The 20,187-nt window shown below is 46.1% G+C and overlaps 1 protein-coding gene across 5 annotated transcripts in view; it reads left to right on the plus strand.

Moving 5' to 3' along the window:
- The first annotated feature begins 7,422 nt into the window (after positions 1-7,422).
- The window catches only part of LRRC8D (leucine rich repeat containing 8 VRAC subunit D), a 96,684-nt gene continuing 83,919 nt past the window's right edge, over positions 7,423-20,187 (plus strand). For 2 of the 5 annotated variants that reach the window (XR_003942479.1, XM_030206370.1), the window contains exon 1: positions 8,129-8,252. The gene's annotated coding sequence lies outside the window, so the exon portion shown is untranslated. Of the gene's footprint in view, positions 7,567-7,694; positions 7,776-8,097; positions 8,253-20,187 lie in introns of those variants that run through there. The other 3 variants (XM_030206373.1, XM_030206374.1, XM_030206371.1) reach the window with 3 other exon arrangements.

Here is a 20,187-nt window from a genome sequence, read left to right on the forward strand (position 1 = left end):
AGGGAGCTCAGAGAGGTTCTGACAAGTCCTCTTAAAGATTTGTTTAATATATCCTTGCAGACGGGAGAGGTTCCGAGGGATTGGAGAACGGCGGAGGTGGTCCCTCTTCACAAGAGTGGTGATAGGGAAGAAGCTGGAAATTACAGGCCGGTAAGCCTCACTTCGATTATTGGAAAAGTAATGGAAGCGATGCTGAAGGAAAGGATAGTGAATTTCCTGGAAGCCAATAAGTTGCAAGATCCGAGACAACATGGTTTTACCAAAGGGAAATCGTGCCAAACAAATCTCATTGAGTTCTTTGATTGGGTGACAGGAGAATTGAATCAGGAACAAGCTATGGACGTAATCTACTTAGATTTCAGCAAAGCTTTTGACACGGTTCCCCACAGGAGGCTCTTAAATAAACTGGATGGGCTGAAGATAGGACCCGAAGTGGTGAACTGGATTAGGAACTGGTTGACGGACAGAAGCCAGAGGGTGGTGGTGAATGGAATTTGCTCGGAGGAGGGAAAGGTGAGTAGTGGTGTGCCTCAAGGATCGGTGCTGGGACCGATTCTGTTTAATATATTTGTGAGTGACATTGCCGAAGGGTTAGAAGGTAAAGTTTGCCTATTTGCGGATGATACTAAGATCTGTAACAGAGTGGACACCCGGGAGGGAGTGGAAAACATGAAAAAGGATCTGAAAAACCTAGAAGAATGGTCTAAGGTTTGGCAATTAAAATTCAATGCGAAGAAATGCAAAGTGATGCACTTAGGGAATAGAAATCCTCGGGAGATGTATGTGTTAGGCGGGGAGAATCTGATAGGTACAGACGGGGAGAGGGATCTTGGGGTGATAGTATCTGAGGATCTGAAGGCGACAAAACAGTGTGACAAGGCGGTTGCCGTAGCTAGAAGGTTGTTAGGCTGTATAGAGAGAGGTGTGACCAGCAGAAGAAAGGAGGTGTTGATGCCCCTGTATAACTCGTTGGTGAGGCCCCACCTAGAGTATTGTGTTCAGTTTTGGAGGCCATACCTTGCGAAGGATGTAAAAAGAATTGAAGCGGTGCAAAGAAAAGCTACGAGAATGATAAGGGATTTGCATTACAAGACGTATGAGCAGAGACTTGATGACCTGAACATGTATACTCTGGAAGAAAGAAGAAACAGGGGTGATATGATACAGACGTTCAAATATTTGAAAAGTATTAATCCGCAAACGAACCTTTTCCGGAGGTGCGAAGGCGGTAGAACGAGAGGACATGAAATGAGATTGAAGGGGGGCAGACTCAAGAAAAATGTCAGGAAGTATTTTTTCACAGAGAGAGTAGTGGATGCTTGGAATGCCCTCCCGCGGGAGGTGGTGGAAATGAAAACGGTAACAGAATTCAAACACGCGTGGGATAAACATAAAGGAATCCTGTTCAGAAGGAATGGATCCTAAGGAGCTTAGCCGAGATTGGGTGGCAGAGCTGGTGGTGGGAGGCGGGGATAGTGCTGGGCAGACTTACATGGTCTGTGCCCTGAAAAGGACAGGTACAAATCAAAGTAAGGTATACACAAAAAGTAGCACATATGAGTTTATCTTGTAGGGCAGACTGGATGGACCATGCAGGTCTTTTTCTGCCGTCATTTACTATGTTACTATGAATTTTAACCTTATAACATTATTATTAATACGCTTAATGGCTGCTTACCACCAGGACTGCTGTCTAGGCAGGGAATCCAGAGTTCCGCCCCCAAACTTCACAACCGTATCTTCCTCTTCTGGGGATTAAATACCCCCATTTGAAATGCCCCTCAGTAACAATTACCAAGGATTAGAAGCATTCTACTTCCAGATTAAGACCCTTGGGGGCCACCGTATTCCATGCAAAAAAAAAAGTTGACCATTGAGAATTTCCTAAAGGCCTTGGACTATCCACATGTGGATAAAAAGACAACTACAGTGTCTGAACAGGTTGACATCTGGAATACACACTTAGCCAAGACCTTAGAGAAAATGGCATCACTAAAGAAGGTCTTATGCCCCACTCACAAATGCTCACCTTAGTTTTTTCCAGAACTTCGGATCCTTAAACGTGAAGGACGGAAACTGGAAAAGAGATGATGTAAATCTCACCTGGATGAAGACAGGCTAAACTGTAGGAAGCATATGACAAAGTACCGCCAAGCCTTAACAGCAACCAAAAAAAACAGTATTTCCCTCAATGCATTGCACAGGCTGCCAATTCAACCAAGCAGTTGTTTACTATAGTAAACAGCCTACTGCAACCCCCACAACTGACCCAGTCTGCCCAGTCTAAACTGAACTGCAATGATTTTGCTGCATACTTTGCCAACAAAATTTAAAGTCTCTGCCAGGATTCACAGGCAATCCCACCCAGTCTCCAATCAGTTAACCAGGAGTGCACAAACTCACCCCCTCCTGACAGAGACAGATGGGACACTTTTTACCCAATGACAGAGGAGAGCCTTGACAAAATCCTAAGAGACCTTCTACCAACTACCTGCTCCCTTGACCCCTGCCCATCAAAAATAGTGCAGCAGGCAAGTATAGGCCTCATAGAAGGTACCACAAAAATTGTGAATGCCTCTCTTTCTAATGGGCAACTACCAACAGCATTAAAAGGGGGCAGTGGTTCACACTTTGCTAAAGAAAAACAACCTTGACCAAGACAAACTTGAACGTCATCAGCTAGTATCCAACATCCCATTTCTAGGGAAACTCATAAAACAGTCTGTGTTCAATTTAATGATTCATTAGAAGAGAGAAACTGGTTAGATCCATGTCAATCTGGATTCAGACCCGGTTATGGAACAGAAATGGTCCTCGTATCCCTACTAGTTGATCTTCACAGAAACCGAGACAGGGGATTCGCTTTGGTGTTAGTACTGCTAAATTTCTCAGCAGCTTTTGACACTATGGATCATGATATCATGCTAGCACGACTGACAGAAACAGGTATCAATGGAACAGTACTTGCCTGGTTCAGATCCTATCTATCAGACAGGCAACAATTCGTAATGTTTGGCAGCAACTCATTGCCACCATGGGCACTGACCTGCGGGCTACCACATGGATCGATACTGTCACCTATTCTGTTCAATATCTACCTCAAGCCACTAGCTGAGCTAATTTGGTCACTGGACACTCAGTTCTACAGCTATGCAGATGATGTGCAGCTACTCATACCCATTAAACATGACTTACCTACAGCCATCAATAAACTGATTACCTAATATCAATTCAAGAATGGGCTAAACACAACAACCTTTGCCTGAACCCAAGTAAAACTGAGCTTCTCTGAGTCCCTAGCACAAGTGGATACATACCCAACATCAAAATCTCTTTTGGGAAGTATGAACTCCCTCTCAAATCACAAGTGAGGAACCTTGGAATACAGTTAAGATTAAACACTTACTCCGATTCCCCAAATCCAAGCAACCTTCAAGAGCTGCTTCTACTATTTGCGACAGCTACACTGCCTCTCTCCTTACTTCAAGAAGGTAAATCTTATCCCAGTTGTGCATGCCATGAGAACATCAAGACTGGATTACTGCATGCACTATACAACGGTCTGACTACAAAGGGCCTGCACCAGCTCCAATTGATTCAGAATACTGCAGCAAGACTCAAAGAATGTTGCAAGCGATGTGACCACATCACACCATTTTTACAAAAACTTCATTGGCTACCAATACAATACAGGGTAAAATTTTAAACTCTGTCTGATCTTCAAGGCCCTTAAAGGAAATGAGTACTTGAAGAATAGGATGATCCTCTACACACTGCCAAGGACACCAAGGTCCTCTCAAGGACCACACCCTCTCCAAAAGACATTACATGATGTGATACCCGCAAGGGAGCCTTCTCCTGAGTTGCCCCCAAATTCTGGAATGCATTACCTGAAAGGCACCGCTTAACACAAGACTAATTATATCTAATTCAGGAAGCAGGTGAAAGCTTGGCTTTTCAACCAGGCCTTTAATGGAAGAAGTAACTAACTTGTTAGTCTCACACACAAGGAGTGACACAGGCTACACATACTGCAGCAGGACGTTTATCCACTTCTACCCTAGCTGAGATAATATTTAACCATCTCTCTGACCTCATGTGCACCTTTCATTAAATTAGTCATCTTATTTTCTAACTCCTCCTACTCTCTTACCTATCTATATGTTCCATCTTTGCTTATACCCTATATTGTCAATTAAAATGTTTTATTACATATTGTGTTGACATTGTACTTTGAGGCATATTTTCAAAGCACTTAGCCTCCCAAAGTTCCATAGAAACCTATGGAACTTAGCCTCCCAAAGTGCTTTGAAAATATGCCTCATAGTATACCATGCAATACTTTGTATTATTTGAATATTTTTACTGCTGTAACTGCCTATTACTCATGTTTGATTTATTCTTAATGTACATTGCCTTGAATGAATTTCTTCAAAATGGTGGTAAATAAATCTTAATAAATAAATAACTGCAGAAAACTTCTGCAAACCTGGGTAGCTATGGAAACTACTGGAGATTAAAAACAAACAGAGAACAAGACAAATTAGTAGCATCATCTGGTTGGGGGCCATAACCCAATCATCTGTGTTCATAGGAGCCAATGGAATGCACTCCTACCTGGATAAAATCAAGCAGTTTGTTCAATACTGAGAGTGCTCAAGCACTACAGCGCTGGTATCTATGTCTGGGCAAGTCTTGCAAAATAAGGAAATTGTTATGTAATCTGCAGAGGATCAAAGCAGCATTAACAATAGACAAGTTCCACTCACCCTTCCCTCTTCATATAGTTCCAATCCCTTCTCAGACCCATAAACAGGGCCGGTCTTAGGCCGAGGCGACCGATGCGACCGCATAGGGCCTCACGCTCAAAGGGGCTCCGTGGCACGCCTCAACTCCGCCTCCTCCCATCCTGCTCCGGAGCATATAGGACTCCCCAGCCCAACTGTGATCTTCCCCTGGCTGCTGCCACCCCCCAAGCGCAGCGCTGCTGCCCAGGCAACTCTCCGACGGTCCCACCTTCCTTCCCGCCCTCAGATCCCTGACCGGCAGCCCTCCTCCTCTCCGTTCCTTCCTCCTCCCCCCCGCCCCCGTGTGAGTGTGTTTAACCCTTTTACTTTCTGTGGCAGCGACGTCAGTGACAAAGAAGGCACTGCGGTCTCGCCTCTAGGCTCCAGCTTCTCTCTTCCCTCTTCACACAGTCCCGCCTTCTGCGATGATGCATTTCCTGTTTCTGCGAGGGCGGGACACTGTGTGAAGGGGAATGGGAGAAGCTGAAGGTGAGCCTGCAGTTCCTTCTTCATCATTGACGTTGCTGCCATGGAGAGTAAAAGGGTTAAACGCGTGGGATGGGGCAGGAAGGAACAGAGAGGAGGGCTGTCGGGGATCTGAGGGAGGGCAGGGAGAATTGCTGGACATGGATGGGAGGGGAGGGCAGGGGTACAGAACAGCGCTGGACATGGAGAGGAGAGGAGGGGAGGGCAGGGGGAGAGAAGAGATCGCTGGACATGGAGAGAAGGGGAGGGCAGGGGGAGAGAAGAGATCGCTGGACAGGAGAGGAGGGGAGGGCAGGGGAGAGAGGAGAATTGCTGGAGATGGATGGAGGGCATGGGAGAATGGAGAGTTGCTGGACATGGATGGATGGAGTGGAGGACAGGGGAGAGAGGAGAATTGCTGGACATTAATGGAGGGGGCAGGGGAGAGAGAAAATTTGCTGGAGATGGATGGAGGAGAGGGCAGGGGAGAATGGAGAGTTCCTGGACATGGATGGATGGAGCGGAGTACAGGGGAGAGAGAAGAATTGCTGGACATTAATGGAGGGGGCAGGGGAGAGAGAAAATTTGCTGGAGATGGATGGAGGAGAGGGCAGGGGAGAATGGAGAGTTCCTGGACATGGATGGAGGGAGCAGGGGAGAGAGGAAATTTGCTGGAGATGGATGGAGGAGAGGGCAGGGGAGAATGGAGAGTTCCTGGACATGGATGGATGGAGCGGAGGACAGGAGAGAGAGGAGAATTGCTGGACATTAATGGAGGGGGCAGGGGAGAGAGAAAATGTGCTGGATGGAGGAGAGGGCAGGGGAGAATGGAGAGTTCCTGGACATGGATGAAGGGAAGGGCAGGGGAGAGAGGAGAATTGCTGGACATGGATGGATGGATGGAGGGGATAGGGAAGAGAGGAAATTTGCTGGATATGGATGGATGGAGGAGAGGGCAAGGGAGAATGGAGAGTTATTGGACATGGATGGATGGAGGGGAGAGAAGTCAGGAATGAGATGCACATGGATAGAGGGGAGGGAAGAGAGGAGAAATGTTGGACATGGATGGCATGGAGGGCAGGGAAGAGAGGAGAAATGTTGGACAAGGATGAAGGGAAGGAAAGAAACGGAAGGAGATGCACATGGATGGAGTGGAAGGGAGAGATGAGAAATGCTGGACATGGATGGAGGGGAGGGGACTGAGGAGAAATGCTGGACATGGATGGAGGGAAAATTGCTGAATTTAAGGGCTGGATCAGAACACTTTGAGGGCAGATGTTGAAACTGGAGAAAGGATAGGGGCAGGGCTACAGATGGTAGACAGGACGCATAAGGACACAGGAGGATGGTGGACATGGTGAGAGAAAAAATATCAAATGGAAAGAAGACACTGCATAAAACAGAAGACACTGAAACCAAAGCTAATAGAAAAACTAAATGCTCAGACAGCAAAGGTAGAAAACATTTTTTTTCAGAATTTATGAATTGGAATATGTCAGCTTTTGGGAATGTGCATCTGTGATATTTTGCATGTAAGTTTCAATTTTTCTAGTATTGCTGCATGCTGAGTCTGACTTCTTGAGGTAACTTTCCAGTTCAGCATTTTGCTTTCATATCTGTTGTGTCATGTGTTTTTCATGTGTGATCAAGGTGCAGTATTCTGCTAGTGTGTAGTATTTGCAGCCCTTTTGGGTTTTTTTTTTTTTGATTAGGTAGTGTGTATTGGTGTTTTAGAGCCCAGTGTAATTATAGTGCTGCCTTTCCACGCATAAGGTTGTAGCTCATCCTGTCCTTGGAATTAGTGCTGTTATGGTTTGGTAAGGTTATGACTGTGTTTGCACAAGTTTGTGTATAGTGTTTTGCAGTGGAGAGATTGTGTTGGCCTTACTGAGGTGGCACCAAAACATCAGAAAGGGTGTAGAGCCTAAATCATGACACACTACCTTTTGAAGGATCTACATATGGTTGTTAATAAAAGCTCATTTGTTGCTTGTATCATATATTTTAAAACAATTTTAATACCTTGGGGTGGAGCCCCACCAAGTTGGTCTGCACAGGGCCCCACACTTGCTAAGACCAGCCCAACCCATGAAGCCATATCTTCCCTCCCTCCCTACCTTTACTCAGACTATGTCTTAAAACTCATTTCTCCAAAGCTGAAGCTCAGGCAAATGGAAGGTCCTGGATCTCGAGTATAGCAACAAGTTGTAATTGCAAGGACTAATGAACCATTGAAAGCTAGTTCTGTGGATGCTGAGCCTCCCCCCCCCCCCCCCCCCCCGAAAATATTGCTCCCATTTACCGCCAGAGAAGGGTAAGTTGTATTGTATTTGGCACCCCCAATTTTTTTTTTTTTTAAGATGTTGTTTCCCTACAAAATTCACACACACTCTGGAAGTCTGAATGGTGGTTTCTCTTTTGATCTGGAATGAGGCCTCCTTTGTTCTAGAATAAGGACTTTGAGCACTTAGACCTAATTATCTTTCCAAATCTAAGATCAAGATACTCGAAAATCAGGTACAGGTATATAATCTAAACTTTTACACAAGATAATGGAGGATAAAAATGATCTGCCCAAGGTCCTAGGAGTATTGCGTGAAGCAGTATATTGGTTCATAAAGCGAATTTTTGCTCTTCCTGTTTCAGAATGTTTCAGTTTTTTTCTAGTAACCAATTGGGTTTCGCCTGGCGGCTGATTGCCTGATCTTGCCCAATCAGAAAGTTCTTCCAAGGAGCGAGCGACTGATCTTCCTTTGAATGTTTAACTGATTTGTCCAATTTGCGCTCGCTCAGCTGAAGAACCGGAAATAAATTGTATTGTTAAGGGGTGTTGTCAAATAGAACTCCCAACTAAAATTTGGTTGAAAGGCATAGATTAAGGTGTAAAGAATTAAAAGATAAAATAAGGTTGTAGAAGAGGTAATTAAATAAAGTGTTTTGTATTATGAGAATAAGTGAATGCAAAGTTTATCGTTTCTTTAACGTTTTCAAAGTGTTGAGGTGAGAAAACTTTATTTGACGTTTATGCAGTTTGTTTTTTTTAATTAAAACCTAGCGAACGTTTGGTGTTTGAAACCTACTCTAAGTTCTGGGGAATACAATGTAAGCTGGGCGGTTGTACAGCCCAGTTTGAAATTGGGGGACGGGGGACACTCGGTGTTACCTAGCAGGTTGGGGCGGCAAGTGCTGTTGTGCTATGGTACGTAGCTCAATTTGCCAGTGTAGCTAGCACAGCTTGCTCTACCTAACAAAAAATGCAGAATGTTACCAATCCTCCATATCCTGGCCTCCCGCTGTACAACCAGAAAAAGATGTGATGCTGAATGGTGGTAGAATGGAAGAGAAATCAAAAGAAAACAATGCTTCACATGTGCAATCGCTGTGTTTATTTGGATTTTGTCAGTTTGTACTGACATGGCAGTGGGGATGCTATAACTATTACACGGAGTACAATGATATGGAGGTTACTGGATCGTTGGTAAAGCGAACGGTATACTGTGAACCAATGAGGATAACTGAAACAAGCATGACCATTGCCCATTTGTGAAGGTAAAGCAGAATGGATGAAACTTGGTGCTACCTTGGAACAACAGTTGTAGAGCAGAATTCAAAATTCCTTAGGTTCACTTGCCTTATTCAGAAGTGTAAACTGTAGATGGTTCATCTTACACCCCTTATTTACTGCGTTCATAATTCAGTTGTGCAGGTGAATGTGCTGCTGAAGCAGGACAGATAAACAAAAAGATACAATTTTTGCAGTGCCTAACCAATCTAATTCCCCCTTTTTATAAAGCTAGTGTGGCTTTGTAAAAAGTGGTGGGGGGGATACAAGAGCATATACAAGTTTTTCTGTTACTTGACTATTCAACTGAATTAACAAAGGTGCTACAGCCAGCTCAGGGTTGTTTGCTGATGTATTTATTACAATTTCTACATGCTATCTAGTTATGCTTTATAAGCTATTTCCATAGCGTCCCACAGATCAATCCAGAGACTTGTGGGTTATGTCCCTCCACCAGCAGATGGAGATAGAGAACTTCAGAGATAGCTGTATGTCTTGTGCAGCCACCTCTTCAGAATCCTCTCTAGTTAGCAGGTAGAGGGTCATAACTAACATAGTAACATAGTAGATGACGGCAGAAAAAGACCTGCACGGTCCATCCAGTCTGCCCAAGAAGATAAATTCATATGTGCTACTTTTTTATTTGTACTGTCCTCTTCAGGGCACAGACCGTATAAGTCTGGCCAGCCCTATCCCCGCCTCCCACCACCAGCTCTGGCACAGACTGTATAAGTCTGCCCAGCACTATCCTCGCCTCCCAACTACCAGTCCCGCCAACCACCAGCTCTACCACCCATTCTAGGCTAAGCTCCTGAGGATCCCTTCCTTCTGCACAGGATTCCTTTATGTTTATCCCACGCATGTTTGAATTCCGTTACCGTTTTCATCTCCACCACCTCCCGCGGGAGGGCATTCCAAGCATCCACCACCCTCTCCGTGAAAAAATACTTCCTGACATTCTTCTTGAGTCTGCCCCCCTTCAATCTCATTTCATGCCCTCTTGTTCTACCGCCTTCCCATCTCCGGAAAAGGTTTGTTTGTGGATTAATACCTTTCAAATATTTGAACGTCTGTATCATATCACCCTTGTTCCTCCTTTCCTCCAGGGTATACATGTTCAGGTCTGCAAGTCTCTCCTCATACATCTTGTAACGCAAATCCCATACCATCCTCGTAGCTTTTCTTTGCACCGCTTCAATTCTTTTTACATCCTTAGCAATATACGGCCTCCAAAACTGAACACAATACTCCAGGTGGCGCCTCACCAACGACTTGTACAGGAGCATCAATACCTCTTTTCTTCTGCTGGTCACACCTCTCTCTATACAGCCTAGTAACCTTCTAGCTACAGCCACCGCCTTGTCACACTGTTTCATCGCCTTCAGATCCTCAGATACTATCACCCCAAGATCCTTCTCCCCATCCGTACCTAGCAGACTCTCACCGCCTAACACATACGCCTCTCTTGGATTTCTACTCCCTAAGTGCATTACTTTGCATTTCTTCGCATTGAATTTTAATTGCCAAACCTTAGACCATTCTTCTAGGTTTTTCAGATCCTTTTTCATGTTTTCCACTCCCTCCGGGGTGTCCACTGTGTTACAAATCTTAGTATCATCCGCAAATAGGCAAACTTTACCTTCTAACCCTTCGGCAATGTCACTCACAAATATATTGAACAGAATCGGCCCAGCACCGATCCCTGAGGCACTCCACTACTCACCTTTCCCTCCTCCGAGCGAACTCCATTCACCACCACCCTCTAGCGCCTGTCCGTCAACCAGTTCCTAATCCAGTTCACCACTTTGGGTCCTCTCTTCAGCCCATCCAGTTTATTTACAAGCCTCCTGTGGGGAACTGTGTCAAAAGCCTTGCTGAAATCTAAGTAGATTACATCTATAGCACGTCGATGATTCAATTCTCCAGTTACCCAATCAAAGAATTCAATGAGATTCGTTTGGCACGATTTCCCTCTGGTAAAACCATGTTGTCTCGGATCTTGCAACTTGTTGGCTTCTAGGAAATTCACTATCCTTTCCTTCAGCATCGCTTCCATTACTTTTCCAATAATCGAAGTGAGGCTTACCGGTCTGTAGTTTCCAGCTTCTTCCCTATCACCACTTTTGTGAAGAGGGACCACCTCCGCCGTTCTCCAATCCCTCGGAACCTCTCCCATTTCTAAGGATTTATTAAACAAATATTTAAGAGGACCCGCCAGAACCTCTCTGAGCTCCCTCAATATCCTGGGGTGGATCCCATCCGGTCCCATGGCTTTGTCCACCTTTAGTTTTTCTAGTTGTTGATACATACTCTCTTCCATGAATGGTGCTATATCCACTCCATTCTCAAATGAACTTTTGCCAGTCCATCGTGGTCCTTCTCCAGGATTTTCTTCAGTAAAAACAGAACAAAAGTATCTATTTAGCAAATTTGCCTTTTCTTCATCATTATCTACATAGCGGTTTGCAGTATCTTTTAGTCTCACAATTCCCTTTTTAGTCATTCTCCTTTCACTAATATACCTGAAGAAATTTTTGTCACCCCTCCTTACCTTTCTAACCATTTGTTCTTCTGTTTGCGCTTTCGCCAGACGTACCTCTCTCTTGGCTTCTTTAAGTTTCCTCCGGTATTCCTCCCCGTGTTCCTCGTCTTGAGTTTTTCTGTATTTCTGGAACGCCAACTCTTTAGCCTTTATTTTCTCAGCCACTTGCTTGGAGAACCATAGCGGTTTCCTTTTTCTCTTGCTTTTATTTACTTTCCTTATATAAAGGTTTGTGGCCCTATTTATAGCATCTCTGTACTGATCCGGCTCCTAGCCCTTGCCAAGGGCCTTGTTGAGCCTGGATCACGGTTGAGGTCCTGACTTGTGGAATTTTTTGGGAGGGTATACCTGGTGGTGCCAGGTCCTACCCCCCCAACAGCTCCTTCGTGTTCCCGAGATTCTGTACCCTGATTGTCTGGCCGTGGCTGTTCTCTCCTGCTTCCTACTAAAAGAAGGGGGGGGGGGGGGAAGGTGGCACAACGTAAGGTAAGAGCTGCAAGTGCAGCATTGACAAAATAATTTCAAGGGAAGGGACCTGGACAGAGGAGCGCCTCACAGAGCGGGAGGCTCTGTCGAGAGGGGGCCACGCTGCGTTTGCTTGGAGCTTCTGATGTTGGCATCTAAATTTGCAAAGCGCTGCTCGTGGTGTAGAAACCGGAGAGTGGCGGCTGGCGGTTGCGATATATGCATGCGGCAAAGCATGCCAGAGGCAAGACTGTCGGGAACAGGGAGCCCCATTTTGTGTCTCATCGCAGAGGAGCTGCTTCGTGTTTTGGCGGGAACCTCAGGCCTGGTGCTGACATTCCCTGATGTGGGCACTATTTTTTCCACCTTGCTGCATCCTGCACCACTCGTGGCTGCAGGAAAATCTCACTCTGACCAGGTTTGGGTAAGACCAGGTTCTGAGGGCACTGAGATCCATTCGCAGTCTCAGGAGAGAGAGAGAGCGTCTCTTTTTCACCAGAATTTGTGCTACTCATGCATACGGCATTGTTATTAAAGCAGGCTGGGGGAACTCAGGGCCAGGATACCTTCTCTCCTCCATGATCTTGCTCTTTGCAGCCACTACTGCCTAAGCGTCCCAGGTTGATGCCTTTGATTTAGATGCAGGCTCCACTGAGTCGGACCCCGACGATGCCCTCCTTTCAGGGTACTCCCCTGGAGTCCTGGACCTCCTGGAGGAGGGAGAGGTGCTGACGCAAGAGGGGGATGAACCCACAGCATCATGTTTGTTTAGAAAGGAAGAGCTTCCGGCCTTGATCATTAGGGCACTCGAAATCCTAAATATTTCTTCTCTGAAAGCCACTTTCGGGGCTCTGATAGCTCCCTCTATTTTGTCTGGGACAAAAAGTCCCACCAAATCTTTTCACATACATGAGGCGATGAGGGTCCTGATATCAGCTCAATGGAAGACGCCGGACATTGGTCTATGGGTGGCGCAGGCGATGGCACGCCTCTGTTCCCTGCCAGCATCGGATTTGGAGTCCCTTAAGCTCTCTACAGTGGACTCCTTAATCACGGCAGTCACAAAGAAGACCACCTTGCCGGTTGAGGGCAGCATGGCCCTCAACGACCCTCAGGACTGTAAGCTGGAGGTGTCTATTAAGCTTTCTTTCAAGGTGGCTGCACTTAGTCTGCAGGCAACCATGTGTGGCTCTTATGTGGCCTGAGATGCCTTTCATGGGTACAAAAAGCCTCCTCTGTGGAGGATCTCATTCAGGATCTACCGGCCCTGGAGTGTGGCCTAGGCTATTTGGCGGACTTACTTTATGTCCTGTTGTGGGCGTCAGCCAAGTAAGTCTTTCTGGCCATCACGGTATGTTGCTGGATTTGACTCTAACATTGGGTTGTGGATGTGGCCTCTAAGTCGCAACTGGCAAAGTTGCCTTTCAGAGGGAAACTTCTGTTCAGGGAGGATATAGAGAAGATCGTTAAAGCGTTGGGTTACTCTAAAGGTCAGCGCTTACCCGAAGATAGATTGAAGGTGGGATCCTGCTCGGGAGCACCCTACTCTCGCTTCCGAGAGGCTAGGCACTACTGCTCAGGATGGACACAGACATTTCAGCAGAAATCGTAGTCCTTTCGGGGTGAACATCGTTCCTCGGCTTCTGCCTTTAGAACGCAGCCTCCTGAGAGAGGCCTGCAACAGCCTCCTGAGAGAGGCCTGCAATGATGGGACCCTGGCCCATGCCCTACTGGTTGTTGGGGGATAGCTGTCCTGCTTTCTGGGGGAGTGGGCAAGGGTAACTTCCGACGAATAGGTCTTGGAGGTCATCCGAGATGGATACAAGTTCAAGTTCACCTGGCCCTTGTCAGACTTCTTCCTGGAATCTCCTTGCAAAGTTGAGGCCAAGAGAGCGGCAGTGCAAGAGACTCTTGCCACTTTATAGGTCTCGGTGTGTTATGTCCCGTCCCACCGGAGGAGGTTAGTCTCGTTCGGTACGCCATTTGCTTTGTGGTACCCAAGAAGGGCGGATCTTTCCGTCCTGTGTTGGACCTCAAAACTGTAAACAAGGCCTTACAGGCTCAGCACTTCAGAATGGAAACCTTGTGCTCAGTCATTGCAGCAGTGCAACCAGGAGAATTCTTGACAGCCCTCGACCTAAAAGTGGCATATCTGCATATCCCCCTCGACCTAAAAGGGGCATATCTGCACATCCTCATTTGGCCTCCTCAGCATGTCCTGTGGTTTGCGATGCTCGGTCAGCACTTCCAGTTTCAGACAATGCCCTTCAGGCTCGCAACAGCACCACGGACCTTTTCAAACATCATGGTGGTCGTCGCAACAGACAGGGTGATCACTCACTCTTCTGCGGTCTCTGGGCTGGGTTTTCCAAAGTGCCATCTCTCACAGGCACAGTTACTGGAGTACCTGGGTATGATCTTCAGCTAGCGGGCCGGGACAGAATCCCTGCTGGCAGCGAGCAGACTACGGCTCCAGGATCAATTGGAGAGCCTCCTGTGGAAACCTGCACCCCGAGCCTGGGATTACGTGCAAGTATTGGGATCCATAACAGCCACATTGGATGGTGTTGTGGGCCAGGAGTCACATGCGCCTGCTCCAGTTCTCGCTGCTCAGCCTGTGATCGCTGTTCTCGGGAGACCATCAAATCAGGGTGCCGTGGACACCAAAAGTGCAATTGGTGATGCAGTGGTGGATGTCTCTGGCGAATTTGCAATAGGGTTTTCCCTGGGCATCACTGGACTGGGTGGTAGTTACCATGGATGCCTGCCTGTCCGGTTGGAGAGCTCTCTGCCTCAGTCGGATGGCCAGGTGACCTGGTCCTTTGTGGAAGCGCCCTGGTCCACCAACTGGCTGGAACACCAGATGATTATTCGCTTAGTGCTACGGGAATTTCTGAGCATCCTACAGAGGTGTTCTGTGTGGGTCCTCTCGAACAATCCTACAGCGGTTGCTTACGTGAACAAGCAAGAAGGCACAAAAAGTGTGTCCCTGGCAAAGGAGGCGGAGCTCCTAAGCAGTTGGGTGGAAATGCACCTGGCCCTTCTATCCACGGCACACGTTGTGGGGTCGACAAATGTGCAAGCAGACTTTCTCAACCAGAACATTCTGAACCCGGGCGAATGGGAACTTTCGTGGCAACCTTTTGAACTGATCACGGACCACTAGGGGAAGCCAGAGATGGATCTCATGGCCAGCAGGGCCAACGCAAAAGCCCCCCACTTCAGCAGAGGATGAGAGTTTGGTTCAGAGGGAATCAATGCCCTGCTCCAGCAGTGACCCTTGGACCTTCTTTATGTTTTTGTACCATGGCCCACGGTGGGACGGGTAGTGGGCCATATTGCGAGTGGGCCAGTGATACTAGTAGCACCGGATTGGCCCAGACACCTGTAGTATGCAGACCTCGTCCAACTACTGACGGATCAGCCATTGCGCCTGGGCAGCCAGTATGGTCCCCTGATTCAGGGTCCTGTTCGAATGGAGGATTCCTCTCCTTTTGGTCTTACGGCCTGGCAATTGAGGAAGAATGGTTATCCGGACTCGGTTATTGCTACAAAGCTGCAGGCCAGGAAGCTTTCCACTTCCACTGCGTATGCTAGGGTCTGGTTTACATTTGAAGCATGGTGTTCGTCGGGTGTACCTGCAGTCTCAGCTTTGGTGCCCGTTATTCTAGCTTTCTTGCAGGAAGGTCTGGAGTAGTGTCTTTCCTTGATCACCTTAAAGGTTCAGATGGCAGCTCTGACCTGTTTTCAGGGGCCGCCTTAAGGGCTTCTCATCAGCCGCACTTCCTCAGAGGGGTGAACCATTTGCGGCTGCCGGTGTTCCCGACTTGGAACCAGAACCTTGTGTTGCAGGTGATGCAGCGGCCTTCTTTTGAGCCTTTAGACCGCTTATCTTTGAAGGATCTCATTTTGAAGACAGTCTTTTTGGTGGCAGTCGCATGTCAGAACTGTGCAAGGAACCCTTTCTGCATTTTAAGGAAGCAGGAGTTTGCATCTAGATGGTGCCATCCTTTTTGCCCAAAGTGGTATCCCATTTTCATTTGAACCAGACTCTGGGGTTACCGGCATTTTGATGGGAGGATTACCCCTCTACGTTTTGGGCGATGTGGTGCCTGGACGTTTGTCGCATCATCCTACATAGCCAAAATAAGGTGCAGTGTCGAGTCCAAGTCCTTGCTCTAATAAAGAGTTTTTTTGTTTTTGGAAGAGTTGTGTTGGCTAAACTATATTTTTCGTTGCTGTTTGACTGTAGTGTTTTATGTCCCTCGACTTTTGTTTTTTGCTCACATGAAAAAAAAAAGCATAAAATGGCTATAAACATGCAAACACCATTATTATATGCATGAAGCACACTTTTTTTCAAAGTGATTTCATAAATGTTCCCTTCGCAGACAGACCCCAATGTACCACTAAGGATCAGGTTCTGACATTTTTGCAAAATAGTGATGCCAGAGCAGGAGTGAGTGGGGATTTTTCATGCCCTATACAGGGAGTATGTAATTTAGGGTAAACTGGGGGCTTGGCAGGTAATTGGGAAGTAACTAGAACTGGAGCCTTCTCTGTCATTGCACCAGTGGAATGTAACAAGCTACCTTTACGATTGAAGACTGAATCTAGACTTTTTCACTTTAAATGGTCTTTGAGGGACTGTTTGTTTTGCGTGGCATTTTTTTGTGCTGTCTTGAATCTCTCATGAAATGTTTGGACTCACCTTAAGCTGATTTACTGCTGCTGCTTTTGGTTTTCACTGTTTTGAAGTTGTTCTTGTTTGTATTTTTATTATGTGGGTTGTTGTTTTTTTTTTTACTATTTCCACCTTGGATAAAGGCGGTATATAAATAAAATTCTATTCTGTTTTAAGAGGGTGGGAATAAACACATTGTAGGGTGGTAGTCTGTGGAGGAGACCACAGTTTTTTTGACCTTGAGCTCCACACCACTGCTGAGGAGGAGAGGGTAGGGAAACCACTGGCTCACCAGGCATTTAAAGCCCCCCACCACCACCAGAAGCGGGCCATTGGGTCATCAGGACCTCAAGGTAGGGACCTATAAATACTGAAAGGTGCCTTATGAAAGGGTGCATTTAAAATATATATTTATTGTGAGCTAATAATTCATTTGCATCTGTTGCTAAATTTGCATCCATTGCAAAAATGGCCACTAAATCATGAATGTTTTATGGCCAAGTACATCTGCCCAAATATTTAAAATGCCACCAAAGGATCCTGAGTTAAGAAATCATAATAAAGTGTTGTGTTATGTTTATCTTAAAAGTATTCATTCTGGTTTGTGTAGGATGGGCACTTTTCTAGCACTGGATATCTAGTTCAGGGTTTCATGTTGTGAAGAATGTGGTTGTAATGTAGTTCCAATCCTATCTAGTCACAGGAGGCAATGGGCACTATTTAATGAATCTTTACAAATTAGTGCAGGAGGCAAGGTTCTGGTTGTCACGATGGTGACTGTTTCCTTGTCTGTGCTCACCTTGCCCTCTGATGGCCAGAACCAGTGGCTGCTATGGACTGTCACACGTTCCAGACTTCAGCTCAGTCCGGTCCGGATCTTCCGGGCTGCCAGACTTACTTCTCTTTTTTGTGCCTGCATAGCACCCGTAGCTGCCTTGTGATTCTTGCAGTTGAACTTCAGCTGCTGATGGGCTTTATTAACCACCTGGAAACTTCTATGTTTGCCTTTGCAACGTCTAAGGTATGCTGGTGTGCTCTGGGCACTTCTACTACTATTTAGCATTTCTATAGCGCTACAAGGCATACGCAGCACTGCACTTCTGCCTAGTCCAGTTTCTAGTCTAACATAATAACATAGTAGATGACGGCAGAAAAAGACCTGCACGGTCCATCCTGTCTGCCCAACAAGATAACTCATATTTGCTGCTTTTTGTGTATACCCTACTTTGATTTGTACCTGTGCTCTTCAGGGCACAGACTGTATAAGTCTGCCCAGCACTATCCTCACCTCCCAACCACCAGCCCTGCCTCCCAACCACCGGCTCTGGCACAGACCGTACAAGTCTGCCCAGCACTATCCCCGCCTCCCAACCACCAGCCCCGCCTCCCGATCTTGACTAAGCTCCTGAGGATCCATTCCTTCGGCACAGGATTCCTTTTTGCTTATCCCACGCATGTTTGAATTCCGTTACCGTTTTCATTTCCACCTTGTCTGGTTCTAGTTAGTTTGTGTGTAGTTTAGCTTTGGTTTTATTACTTAGTTCCTAGTCTTGTTTCTGGTCTGTATTCCTTGTCTAGTTCTTGGTTGTCTGTGTTTATTTCTTAGTGGCTGCTTGGCAGCTTTCAGTCCTGACTCTTTCCTGTCTGTGTTTCTTTCTTAGTGGCTGCTTGGCAGCTTTTAGTCCTTGTTCTTGAGCTTGTCTGCTTTCTACCTAGTGTGGTATTGTTTGTCTGAGAGTCCTAGTCTAGTATTCTGCTTAGCCTCCCTTGTGTATTCTAGACCCTGTGTGTATCCTGTTGGTATCCAGTTCCTGCCCTGTAAGTCCTGCCGGCCACCTGCACCCAGGGGCTCAACTCCTGGGGAACGGCGGTCAAGCGCAGGTGACGTCTAGTTGTTCCAGCTTGTTTGCCTCAGCTGCAACTCCAGTCTAGGGTTCCAGTCCTGTTCTGCCTTGTCTCTGGTTTGGGGGTGGTTTTGCCTGCCACTGCCGCTCCACAGCAGTAGTCCAAGGGCTCACAAACCCAGTGTTTCCGTGAGAAGCCTAACACTGGTGTGGATTAGGAATTAGTTATTCAATAGAAAACAGAGGGTAGGGTTAAATGGTCATTTCTCTCAATGGAGGAGGGTGAACAGTGGAGTGCTACAGTGATCTGTACTGGGACCTGTGCTATTTAACATATTTATAAATGATGTGGAAATCGGAACAACGAGTGAGATGATGAAATTTGCAGATAACACAAAACAATGGAGGAGGGTGAACAGTGGTGTGCCGCAGGGATCTGTACTGGGGCTGGTGCTATTTAACATATTTATAAACGATATGGAAATCAGGACAACAAGTGAGGTGGTCAGATTTGCAGATGATACAAAACTATTCAATGTTGTTAAAACACGTGTGGACTGAAATATTGCAGGAAGACCTTAGGAAATTGGAAGACTGGGCATCCAAATGGCAGATGAAATTTAATTTGGACAAACACAAGGTGTTGCACATTGGAAAGAATAATCCGGATCATAGTTACCTGATGCTAGGGTCCACTTTGGGAGTAGGCACCCAAGAAAAAGATCTAGGTGTCGTCGTAGATGATACACTGAAATCTTCTGCTCGGTGTGCAGCGGTGGCCAAAAAAGCAAACAGGATGCTAGGAATTATTATGAAAAGGGATGGTGAATAAGACAGAAAATACTATAATGCCTTTGAATCGCTCCACCGTGCGTTCAGTTCTAGTCGTCATATCTCAAAAGGGATATAGCGAAATTAGAAAAGGTTCAAAGAAGAGCGACCAGAATGATAAAGGGGTTGGAACTTCTTTTGTATAAGGAAAACCTAAAGAGTTTAGGGCTCTTCAGCTTGGAAAAGAGACGGATGAGGGGAGATATGATTGAGGTCTACAAAATCCTGAGTGGTGTAGAACGAGTAGAGGTAAATCGATTTTTTGCTTGTTCCAAAAGTACAAAGACTAGGAGACACTCGAAGTTATATGGAAATACTGTTTAAACAAATAGGAAATATTTTTTCACTCAACGAATAGTTAAGCTGTGTTACACTTTGTCAGAGGATGTGGTAACAGAGGTTAGTGTATCTGGGTTTTAAAAAAGTTTGGACAAATTCCTGGAGGAAAAGTCCATAGTGTGCTATTGAGACACATGGGAAGCAAATGCTTGCCCTGAGATTTGTAGTATGGAGTGCTGCCCCGATTTAGGTTTCTGCCAGGTACTTGTGACTTGGCTTGGCCACTGTTTGGAAAACAGGATACTGGGCTAGATGGACCATTGGTCTTACCCAGTATGGCTACTCCTTATGTTCTTATGCAGGAAGATCTTTGGAAATTGGAAGATTGGGCATCCAAATGGCAGATAAAATTTAATGTAGACAAATGCAAGGTGATGCACGTTGGAAAGAATAATCCCAATCATAGTTACCTGATGCTAGTGTCCACCTTGGGGATCAGCACCCATGAAAAGATCTAGGTATCGTTGTAGATAATATACTGAAATCTTCTGCTCAGTGTAAGGTGGTGGCCAAAAAAGCAAACAGGATGCTAGGAATTATTAGGAAAGGGATGGTTTATAAGACCGAAAATACTAATGCCACTGTATCGCTCTATGGTGTGACCGCACTTTGTATTCTGTTCAGTTCTGGTCGCCGTATCTCAAAAAAGATATAGTGGAATTAGAAAA

This window comes from Microcaecilia unicolor, chromosome 6 (assembly GCF_901765095.1).
Source record: "Microcaecilia unicolor chromosome 6, aMicUni1.1, whole genome shotgun sequence".
Taxonomy (NCBI): domain Eukaryota; kingdom Metazoa; phylum Chordata; class Amphibia; order Gymnophiona; family Siphonopidae; genus Microcaecilia; species Microcaecilia unicolor.